The sequence below is a fragment of the Dioscorea cayenensis genome, chromosome 5 (genome assembly GCF_009730915.1).
Source record: "Dioscorea cayenensis subsp. rotundata cultivar TDr96_F1 chromosome 5, TDr96_F1_v2_PseudoChromosome.rev07_lg8_w22 25.fasta, whole genome shotgun sequence".
Lineage (NCBI taxonomy): Eukaryota > Viridiplantae > Streptophyta > Magnoliopsida > Dioscoreales > Dioscoreaceae > Dioscorea > Dioscorea cayenensis.
In genome coordinates this window covers 5852287-5863716 of record NC_052475.1, presented here as the reverse complement: position 1 = coordinate 5863716, position 11430 = coordinate 5852287, and the positions used below count along the sequence as shown (strand labels likewise).

Genomic DNA, 11430 nt, shown 5'->3' with positions numbered 1-11430 from the left:
TTACCAACAAAAACTCTCAACCCTAGTGTCACTCTAGGGGAAATGTTCATACAATCAAGCATTCAAGGTTGGAACTCACAATAGACATCAATTTATTGAAAGCATAATAAAGAGGTTCAAAGAAACAAATACATCCTAGGGTTCACAATACCCGAGTACCCACTAGGGTTTAGCTCTCCATGGAGCTAAGTAAAATCAAAGAAACAGAATGTAAAAGCAATGAATCAATAAAGAAAACCCCTCGATAGTAATGTCGATGGTCTTGTGGAAAGTCCTCTACTCGTCGTCCAAGGATTCCCTCGTCTGGTATAGGATACGCCATAACGGAAGCTCCCCTACCAAACTTCATCCTAAGGAATGACGATGTCGGAGCCATAGAACCTCTCCAAAACCTTGGCCAATACCCCTCGAAACCCTAGCCGAAGCCCTCTCTCAAGTTGGGGAAAAGATGGAGAAAAGAATACTAAAATCGGGGCTGATTTGGCTTTTAAATAGGGCTGGAATCGGGCGACTACATGGGCGTGGATGCTTCACGCGCCCATGGGGAATTTCCACACGGGCGTGGATAATTTCCACATGCCCGTGTGGATCCTCTGAACTCTTATTTTCTCGACCGGCTGTGAACAGTGCTACCACAGTACTTTCTACCATTTTGCTACCGTGCTCTACTATAGTATCCGGCCTGAATAGCTTCCCGAATCCATACTTTCATCGGAATAACGCAAACGGGCACACGTTCTCGTCGTGGATCACTTGCATCTTCAATGATAGGCACGTTGGTGAAGCTCTTATTATATGTGCATAAGTCAGAATGCTCGAGTGTGACTGCCTTTGTGCCCCTCCAAATGGATGTGCTAACTCGAATAGGAGGAGGTTAGTACACACTCTTGCATCTCACATCGACCTATGTCTTCACGTTTGAACCTTAGCAAGATTTCCTCCAAAATCGGTGCATTGTAATCCACATTGGCTTCTTTTCTTCATACTTGGCCTCACAACCCTACCTGTATAAAATTAACATAAAAACACATATATTAGTGTAAAAACCTGAGATAAGTAATGCTCAACATAAGGAATGAACGCTTCGCATCCATATCGCCCAAAGACTTATCAAACTCCCCCACACTTATCACTTCGCATTCATATCGCACAAGCACTTATCAACTATGTATTTAAGGATTTCCACGACTCACCATTGCATTGATTAGGAAGCATAATAGAGGGTTCTTGCACTTGAAACGATTGTCCTAGTCGGAGCATTATCTGAGTACCCCATCTTTATCGATTGCCTTACCTCCTCTTTTACTCGTGCTCTCTTACTTGTTGTTTTTACTTTTGAGAATTGAATCATTGTCACACTTATCACTACTGATCTTTCACATAGGTGAGGAGAGGATTAAGTGTTTTTATTCCATACTCCCTGTGGATTCGATAGCTGCTCATCCGGGATTATTACTTCGACAAACCCGTGCACTTGCGGGAAATACGCAAAGGGAACTTGTCAATCTAGCATGTATTTTTATAAGAATTGATGCCCATTTTGTGCTTAATCATGTATTATTTGCATTTTAGGGCATGGAGGAGCAATGGAAGACAAGAAGATATGACTTGGGTGAAAAACAGAAAAAAACCAAGTTGTACTTCTGTAGCAACCACTGTAGCACCTGGAAAATTTTTGAGTCAGGATTTGACTCAGGCCAGGCTGCCTCAATGCTTCCCTAGATTGACCCCCTGGAGGGATACTTTAGCAAGAAAAACCATCTTCTGGCTTGATTCATACGGCCTCAATGCGACCATCATTGACCCCATCATAGACCCCGGGATTGACCCCGGGATAAATTCGGGGATGCCTTGTTTTGGAGGGATTTTGGTCTCATTTTAACCCCTATATGGCCCCCATACGGGTGGGATACTTGGGAAGTATAAAAGCACATTTAAGGGGTGGAAAAGAGAGCTTTTTGTCAGCCACAACTTAGGAGGAAGGAAGACATCTTTTGGATGGTTTTTATTGAAGCTTGAGAGGTTATCAAGGGCTTGGAACTTTAGGGAAGAGTTTCACCACCAAGGGGAGAGGAGTCAAGAGATCATTCTGCATTTATTCGGCTAAAGGACCCATCATTCGGCCGCTCTTGCCCTTCTTTTTCATCATTTGGACTAGGAAGTGTCACTTATGTATTTGTTTCTTATTTTTGTTGTCTCTTTCATGTTTGTTTGTATAATGGCACACTAGACCCCCAAGGCCACCAGATGTAGGCGAACCTTGGGGGGTTCATCATGTATTTTTGATGCCTTATTATTAATTGAAATGCTTGGGTTGATTTATGGTTTGGTTAATTGTTATTCATGCCTAGAACTACTTAATGGAGTGATCCGTAGTTCTTATTTGAATTGTACATGTAGATGTGACCTACTCATAGTATTAGATCCCTAATGAACTAGAAGGGATATACTTGTATCGACATGCTGAGAAATTGGATGTCGGTAGCCCCTCTGAACCATATGGATCGACTTAGGGTAAGTGTGTCCTTATTTCGGGATCTCCCTATACTTAATGCAATCGTAGGAATGTGATTAGGGAGAGATCCTTACCAACATTCGTAAGGGATTAGGGTTCAATCACCGAGAAATTAGGGTTGGACTAATATTGAGATACGTCGGTCTAAATCACCCTTGCTATGTTATTACTGTGCATCCATACACCGTGATGACCTCAAGGGAATCCTCATCCCTAGGCCTCTTTATCTCATCATTGCTCTTATGATCTTTTGTGTGGCTTTATAATTATCATACTTGCAATTTTCTTACACTTTTGCACTTGTTAGAGTAGTTTACCATGCTTAAGTTGTAAGGTTAGATAATAGGTGATGGAGGAGTAATAGGAGCTCCCTCAGCCCCTGTGGAATATGATCCTTGTACTCTTGCACAAGGTATTACTTGGGTGATCCCATACACTTGCGGGAAGCAATCAGTAAATAGTGAGGATAAAGAGAAGGAGGTAGCCACTTAAGGCCACCTAGCCCCTTCCTGGCGCCTGCATGGCTTGCTGGCCAACTATAGCCCGTGAGGCAGTAAGACTCACAGGATCTCTCACATGGCCCCCGTGAGTTACATGGGGCCTAAAAAGCCTATAAAAAAACCTAGGAAAATGAGAAATAGGCAAGAACTCCCTTGTAACTATAAATAAACTTGATATACAATATTTTAATTTCCAAAACAAGTAATGAAACATCACCAAATAATACCAAATCGATGAATAAAACCACAAGACCAAAAATTTACTTAACAACCATAAAATCAACACACACACACACACACACACACAAATAAATACGAAAAATGCATCCACAAGAACAAAATTTCATTTAACAAAATAATTAAACCTAGAGAATACAAAAAATTAAAGATGACAAATTTAAAACATGGATTGCCTCCCAAGAAGCGCTTGTTTAATGTCATTAGCTTGACGTACCTTCTTCTTTACCTTCAATGTGGATCAAATGGAGGAGAATTACCTCAGGTCTTCTTGGACATAATTCCACAAGGGAGGTTCGTTGAAAGGCATGAATAGACTTGAAATTCACCTTGCCCATCAAAGTATAAATGATCTATCTCTCTTGGTGCTAATAGTGTAAGATCCATGCCCTTTATCTTTTTATTCACCTACTCCACATTTTCTTTAACCTCTTCTTCTTTTCTGCTAGTTAGTGAAAGGTTTTTCTCCATGTACAACACATGTTGCACAGGTGGGGAAGTAGAAACATTTTTTTGGCATTCTTCATTATCCAATTCCCCAAGTATTCATCCAGTGGGTTCAATGACAAAACCTCTTGCACACAGTCAAAAGCAACAATGTTAGTCTCATCAGTAAAATAAAGTTTTTCATCATGGTCTAGTGTGTGTCCCAACGTATCCAAGAGTGTGAAGACCACCTCTTCCTGCCCTACTCTTAGTGTCATTTACCTCCCTTCACATCAATGAGAATGCCAGTCGTGTTAAGAAATGGGAGCCCTAGGATCAAAGGAACATCAACCTTGTTATCCACATCAAGAATTACAAAATCCACCAGGATGATGATCTTATCTACCTTCACCAAGACATCCTCCACCACTGCTCAGGGTTTTCTTACTAAACGGTCAGCCAGTTCCACAGTTATCCTTATGGGTCTTAAATCTTCTAGCCCCAATTTCAAAAAGAGTACATACAGCATAACATTGATACTGTCCCTAGAATTTGTCAAAGCTTTCTCTTTAATGTCATCTCCCATCACACAAGGAATAATGAAACTTCCAAGATCAATTAATTTCTTTGCCAATTTCTTCTGCAGAACAACTGAACAATTTCTAGAAAATGCCACAGTTTGTATCTCCTCACACTTTTTTTTTATTTGTGAGGAGATCCTTCATGAACTTGACGTATTTTGGCATTTGCAACAATAGTCCAACAAAGGGGATATTAATATGAAGTTGCTTGAAGACATTGAGGAACTTCTTAAACTAAGCATCTTGTTTGTCATGTTTAAGCTTCTCTGGATAAGGAATGTGAGTCTTGTATTCCCAAATTTTCTCTTATTGTGGTGGTGATGAAGGTTCTTCTTTTTTTTCTTCAGAATTCTTACTTGTGCTAAGCATTTCATGCACCGTTGTCTTCTTGCTCTTAGTTATTGTCTCTTTTCCATTCCTTGTCTCAACCTAATAAGTGTCTAAATGTATGTATTTTAGTATATATATTTGTTATTGTTAGCATGTACTTTTATAAGGATTGATGCATTTTTTATGCTTAATCGCGTATTATTTGCTTCGCATGACATGAAAACACCATGGAAGATACAGAGATACAATTTGGGCAGAAAAAAGAGAAGAAAACCAGGTCGTGATAGTGTAGCATATTTACTATAGCCGTAGTGGTGTAGCAAAGTGGCATCAGTAGCAAGATCATCGTAGTAACAACTGTAGCACCTGGATGATTTTTCGAGGCGGGGAATTGATATAGGCCATACGCCTCAATGTTGACCGAATTGACCCCTCGATAAACACTGTAACAAGAGAAGAGAAGTATTAGTTTGAAGGCATACTGCCTCAAGGAGGCCACGATTGACCCCAGGATTGATTTTTGCTTGGTTCATACTGCCTTAATGAGGCCATAATTGACCCCGTTATAGACCCCATTAGAGACCCCACTCATTGACCCGGTATGGATGACTTTTGGGGGAGATTTGAGTCTTATTTTGAGCCACATACGGCCTCCATACAAAGGGTATGCTATACTTTTATTTGAAATGCAGTGGGTTGATTTATATTTGGCTCATTGTTCTTCATGTCTAGAACCAGTAAATGTAGAGATAATTAAGTATTTGTTGAGTTGTACATGTAGATGTGACCTACTCACATGTACTAGATCATTAACGAGTTAAAAAGGGTATTCTTCGATCGACATGCTGAGAAATTGGATGTCGGTAGCCCCTCCGAACTTTAAGGATAGACTTAGGGTAAGTGTGTCCTTATTACGGGATTTCCCTACACTTAATGTGATTGTAAGAATGTGATTAGGGAGAGATCTCTATTGACTTTCGTATGGGATTAGGGTTCAATCACCGAGATATTGGGATTGGACTAATCTTGTGATCCTTCGGTATAAATCACCCCTACCTTGCTTTTACTGTGCATCCATATATCATGATGACCCCTCAAGGGGATACTCATCCCTAGGCCTAGGTATCTAATTATTGCTCTTGTGATCTCCTATGTTGACTGTACTGTTTATTCTTGCAACTTGTTTATATTATTGCACTTGTTAGAGTAGTAAAAGATGCTTAAATTTTAAGGTTAGATAATAGGTGGTGGAGGAGTAATAGGAGCTTCTTAGCCCCATGGAATATGACCCCTGTGTCACTCACAGGGTATTACTTGGTGATCCCATACACTTGCGGGCTAGCAACCAAGTTTTTGGCGCCATTGCCGGGGACATTAAGGAATTCTAGGAAAGTTCTAGCTTATTGCTCTAACCATTTTTATTTTCTTTTATTTTTTCTTTTAATTTGTCTTATTTCTTTTTGAGCTTAACTTGTTATATCTTTCTTGACTTTGTAAGGTACAGTGCATGACATGAGCAAATCCATCAAACATAGTCACACTCGGACGAGTGAAATTGAAAGGGCCTTACATCAAAGATTAAGAGAAGTGGGTGAAGGCTCAAGTGAATGAAATATTGAAATTAAGGACAGAAAATCTATAATCATGGCCTGGGAAAGATGTGCCTTGTCTCGAATATGAAAGGCCATATTTCACGAGGCGAAGAATTCAATGTTCAAGCACTATCCATCGCCACAAACAATTTTTGAAATCTAGGCAAGCAACATCGGTATGATCCGAATTCAATCCAATTTAATGGTCTTCACGAATGAAGACAGCTCATGCTCATCTTTCTTGTTTTTCTCCAAATCTGTTCTACTTTCAAGATAAATAGGGATGACGGAACAACGCGATCCAGTGTGACTATTCCCATTCAGTTTGAGAGATGGTGCATAACAGTGGCTCACATCCTTACTACCGGGATTGATCAAAACATGGAAATATATGGTTGAAAAATTTTTGGGAAGACACTTTCCTCCTAGCAAAGAGGCAAAGCTAAGGCATGAAATGTCAGTGTTTAAGCAAAGAGAGTCAGAACATTATTTGAAGCATATGAGAGATTCAAAGAACCCCTTCGAAGATGCCCCATGATGGCTTTGCTTCTTGGTTGCGGGTTTAGATCATCTACAATGGGTTAAACTATGCAACTCATCAATTAATTGATGCCCCAGCGGATGGATCTCTTAGCAACAAGTACCCCGACGAAGCCGAGCAACTCAGTGAATCAATGGCAAGCAATGAGTCTCATTGGGCCTCAAGAGGTGCACCACAAAAAGGGGCCGGAATTTATGAAGTTAGTACCAATGATGCTCTTGCCACAAAGGTTGATGTGTTGTCTCAGAAGCTAGACATGCTCATGGGTACTAGCTCAAAGTCAGAGTCAGTGATGAGTTGTAGCACTTGACATAGAGGGCATGGAGTCACCCAATGTCTTATTGCTAGCTCTTCCGTCACCCCAATTGTGAATGTTGATTATATTGGGGGGGACAAAAGCCACAAGGAAACCCTTACAGGTCAACTTATAATCCGGGGTGGAAATACCACTCAAACTTTTCATGGAATCAAGGGCAACAACAAAAAGCTGCACCACCACCACAAGGTTCCCAAATACAATAACCAATATTGGAGAAGAGATTCACTATTGAAGATGTGCTAGCCAAGTTCATGATTAACACTGAGTCAAGGTTTAATAACATAACCAGTAGTATGGATACTTAGTTCAATAAGGTGAATGCTCATCTTGCTCAATATGGCGAACAGTTCAAATGAGATAGGCTCCATTTTGCGGAATCTTCAAGCTTCTGTACAGTCACTTGAGCACCAAGTGAGGCAGCTTGCTAAAGCAAACTCGGAGAGATCTTCAGGTAGTCTTCCTAGCAATACTGAGGAGAACCCAAGAGAGCACTTGAATGTCATTGTCCTAAGAAGTGGGAGACAGGTTGAGACAAGGGTCGAAGTTGACCCAAGTGTCAAGGAAACTGGGGTAGCCGAAGCAGAAGACCCCAACATAGTTGAGAAAGTTACTGAGAAAGGCAAGCAAGGTGAAAACAAGGAAATTCCACCAAGGGGTTCATCAAAGCCATCTAAAAACAAACCTCCAATTCCCTATCCAGCCAGATTGAAGCAAGATAAGGAGGATGCTCAATTCAGAAATTTTATCAATATCTTCAAGCAACTCCACATAAGCATCCTAATAGTGGAAGCTTTAACTAAAATGCCCAAGTATGCCAAGTTTTTTTAAAAGAATTACTTACAAAACAAAAAGGAAACTGGAAGAAGAGGGTGTAGTTGCACTCACGGGGAATTGTTCAGCCAGTTTGGAGAAGAAGCTCCCACAAAAATTGAAAGACCCTGGAAGCTTCATAATTCCATGCATACTTGAGGGTGGAGTTCAAGATAATGCCTTAGCAGACTCAGGAGCAAGCATTAATTTTATGCCCTATAACATATATTTGAAGCTTGGTCTAGATGAACTTAGACCCACGAGAATGAATTTGCAATTGGTGGATTGATCAACAAGGAAGCCTCGTGGGATTGTGGAGGATATGATTATCCGGGTGGACAAATTTGTGTTCCCAGTGGATTTTGTCATCATGGATATTGATGAAGACATGGAGACACCATTGATTCTTGGTTGGCCATTCCTTACTACCTCCTGTCCCCTAATTGACGTTAAAGGAGAAAAATTAACATTAAGGGTTGGAGAGGAAGAAGCAGTATACACTCTACTGGTGGCCATGAAACACTTATTGGACCATGATGACATGCTTTATTTTATTGATGAAACTAAACTTTTAGTATCTGATTATATGTAGGAGGTGCTATCATTGAACCCATTGGATAAGTACTTGGGAGAGCTAGGAAATGAAGATCAAGAAGAACCTCACCGTCCTCTTCCAAGTTCTAATTTGAAGAAGCCAAAGGAGAAGGTTATGTGTACTAATGCTAAAGAAAAAGAGAAAAAGATTCAATGTTTGAAAAAATTTGGAGGGAGGTCCGTGGAAGAAAGAAGAAAGGTATTACTCATTCTCATCGAAGACCTCAAGAAAAAAATGTACAATCTTCACCTCCTTTTACTCATGAAAAATTTGGAATTCATTCATTGATGGCGCTGAATTCACCGGGAAGAAACAACAATTCAAAGATGACCTGGGCTATTCACTATTCGAGCCCCCGTGAGGTAAGCTATAAGGTACGCCAGGCTCGTGATGTTAAACAAGCACTTCTTGGGAGGCAACCCGAACATTCGGGATTTTAATTTCATGTTTTCATGTTCTTTGTGTTCATGTTAGTGTTCTTTTTGTATTTTCTTTAGAGTTTTGAATTTGAATAAGTCCATGCTCTCATTACTTTGAATATTATTATCATTGTCTATGTGATTGTTTACTTGTGTTCATCGATGAGAAACACTTGTTTTGGCTATCGTTTCATGCATTAGATCAAAATTTTGAACCATTATTTCATGTTGGAGATGTTTTTGGAACACTTTATAACCATGCCGATGTGTTTGGAGAAGTACTTGAATCTTTAAAGCATGATTTCAAGGGCATACGGCCCTCATTGACGCCCGTCTACCCCAACCCGGAGAAGAAAGCCTAGGGCATCGTCCCTCAATGAGGTCCCTCATTGAGGCCGCTCGCCCATTTGAGAAAAAAACATTAGGGGCATACGGCCTCAATGAGGACCTCATTGAGGCCGCTTGCCCTAAATCGAGAAGAAGAACTAGAGCATACGGCCTTAATGAGGTCCTCATTAAGGCCATATGATGTTGAGTTTACTTAGGAATCTTGTCACCTTTTCTCTTTCTTCATTCTCCTTCTTCTCTAACCGAACTCTAACCTTCATTATCCATCAAACCATGGCTGGATCTCATCATTTCCTATTCTAATTCATCTCTTAATGTCTTTGAGAAGTAGAACTAGTGGTTTTCTCCAAGCTCCACTCAATTTTTCTCAAGCTTTTGTTGGTAAGAACCTTGATGGCTTAACTTTACTTTCTCCATTTATTCTTTCTTTCTTGAGCTTATTTATGGATTGTTTCCATCTTTTAGCTTGTCTTGTGTGGTATGAGTATCATGGTTATGAATTTCCTTGAATATATGTACAAATTTTCAAATTTCATGATGATGGGAACCTCTTGCAATTTGAATAGTATCCATATAGCCCCCACATGGCCATATGGATCCTATTCTATTGTTTTTTATCAACGTTTTACACATTTTCATGCCACAACTTGCATTCTTTTTTATTCCTTTAAGTCTTATATGGTTTATTATTGATGTAGGAATGCCGCATGTTAAGAAACTCGCTTCTAAACGACCAAGGAATGATTCTCACACCCCCGAAGAACCCTGTTTCAATAGTGCTCTTCACAAAGCTAGATATGAAATTTTGAAGACCAAGCCCTTTGGTACCTTTCATCACATTGAATGGAGTATTCTAGAAGAACTCAGGTGGGATGAACAAGTGAAGGACTTATTAGCTCATAATGGTTGGGCAGAATTGTTTTCAATCGACGACCCCACTTTTCGCCAACTTACATTGGAGGTATAGAGCACATTTAAGGCGAAGCAAGATGAAAAGGGTGTTATTACTTGAAGACAAGGTGCCATTCGATTCCAAGCTTTTGGAAGAACTCATGAAATGAACCACATGGAATTTGCAAACTACTTGGGGATTTATGATGACGAATTCATTAGCTTGTTGCTGTTTAATCGGCCACTCATTGATTATCCACTAGGCATGAGTGTAAACTAGTATTGGAATTCCTTAGCACCTAGTGACACCAAAAATACACGGAAGGCTACTCGTTTGGCGAACCCCATACTCAGATACATTCATGCTCTCATTTCACATTCTATTGTTAAAGTAATAATTCCCAAGTGAGTGGGTATCGTATCCACAGGGAGTAGGGAATAAAAATACCAAAATTGCTATCTAACTAGGCGAAGATGGAATAATGATTTTGTTGATAAAATGTAATGAAAGCAAAAGAATAAAAGAAACAAGAAAGAGAGAAGCACAAATAGATGAGAGGTAAGGCAATCGATAGAGGTGGGGTACTCAAATATTGTTCCACCTAGGACAATTACTTCAAGTGCAAAATCAACTATTATATCTCCTAATTGACGCTTAATGAGTCATGGGAATCCTTAAACACACGGTACCAAACCTAAGGTCAACCGTGACTAACTCTACAATATATCCCGATACTCCACTACCTCTCGACTCACCCTCTCGACCCTCTCCAATCTTGTAATGTCTAACCCTCATGGTGTGTGACTCACTCACAAAGGTTACCAATGTAGACTCTCAACCCTAGTGTCACTCTAAGGGAGAAATCAAGCAACAAGCATTCAAGATTGAAACTCAATTAAAGACATCAATTAAGAAAAACATAATAGAAGATCAATAAAACAAATACATCCTAAGGTTCACAAATCCAAGTACCCACTAGGGGTTTAGCTCTCCATGGAGTTAGTTACAATCAACAATGAAATCGATTATAAAAACAAGTAATCAATAGAAAAACCTCCTCGATATTCGAGTCGATGGTCTTGTGGAGTAGCCTCGTCTTCTCCAAAGGTCCCCTTGTCCAGCCTGGGGCACACCTCTCCGGATAGATGCCGACAAAAGCTCCCCCAATAACCTTTTTCCAAGCGGAGCGCGGTGTCGAATCCGAAGAACCACTCCAAAGACTTACCAAAAGCCTCTCAAAACCCTAGCCAATGGCCTCCCAAAAGATAGAGAAAAGTTGGAGAGAAGGGTGAAAAGGTTCTTCAAAAATCGGGCATCCACACACC

At 40.2% G+C, this 11430-nt stretch overlaps 1 non-coding gene across 1 annotated transcript; it reads right to left on the bottom strand.

The window, feature by feature from the left end:
• Positions 1-6620: 6620 nt before the first annotated feature.
• On the bottom strand, positions 6621-6725 carry LOC120262660. Its single transcript, XR_005536920.1, has one exon. It is a non-coding gene; the product is annotated as a small nucleolar RNA R71 (small nucleolar RNA).
• Between the last annotated feature and the right edge of the window lie 4705 nt (positions 6726-11430).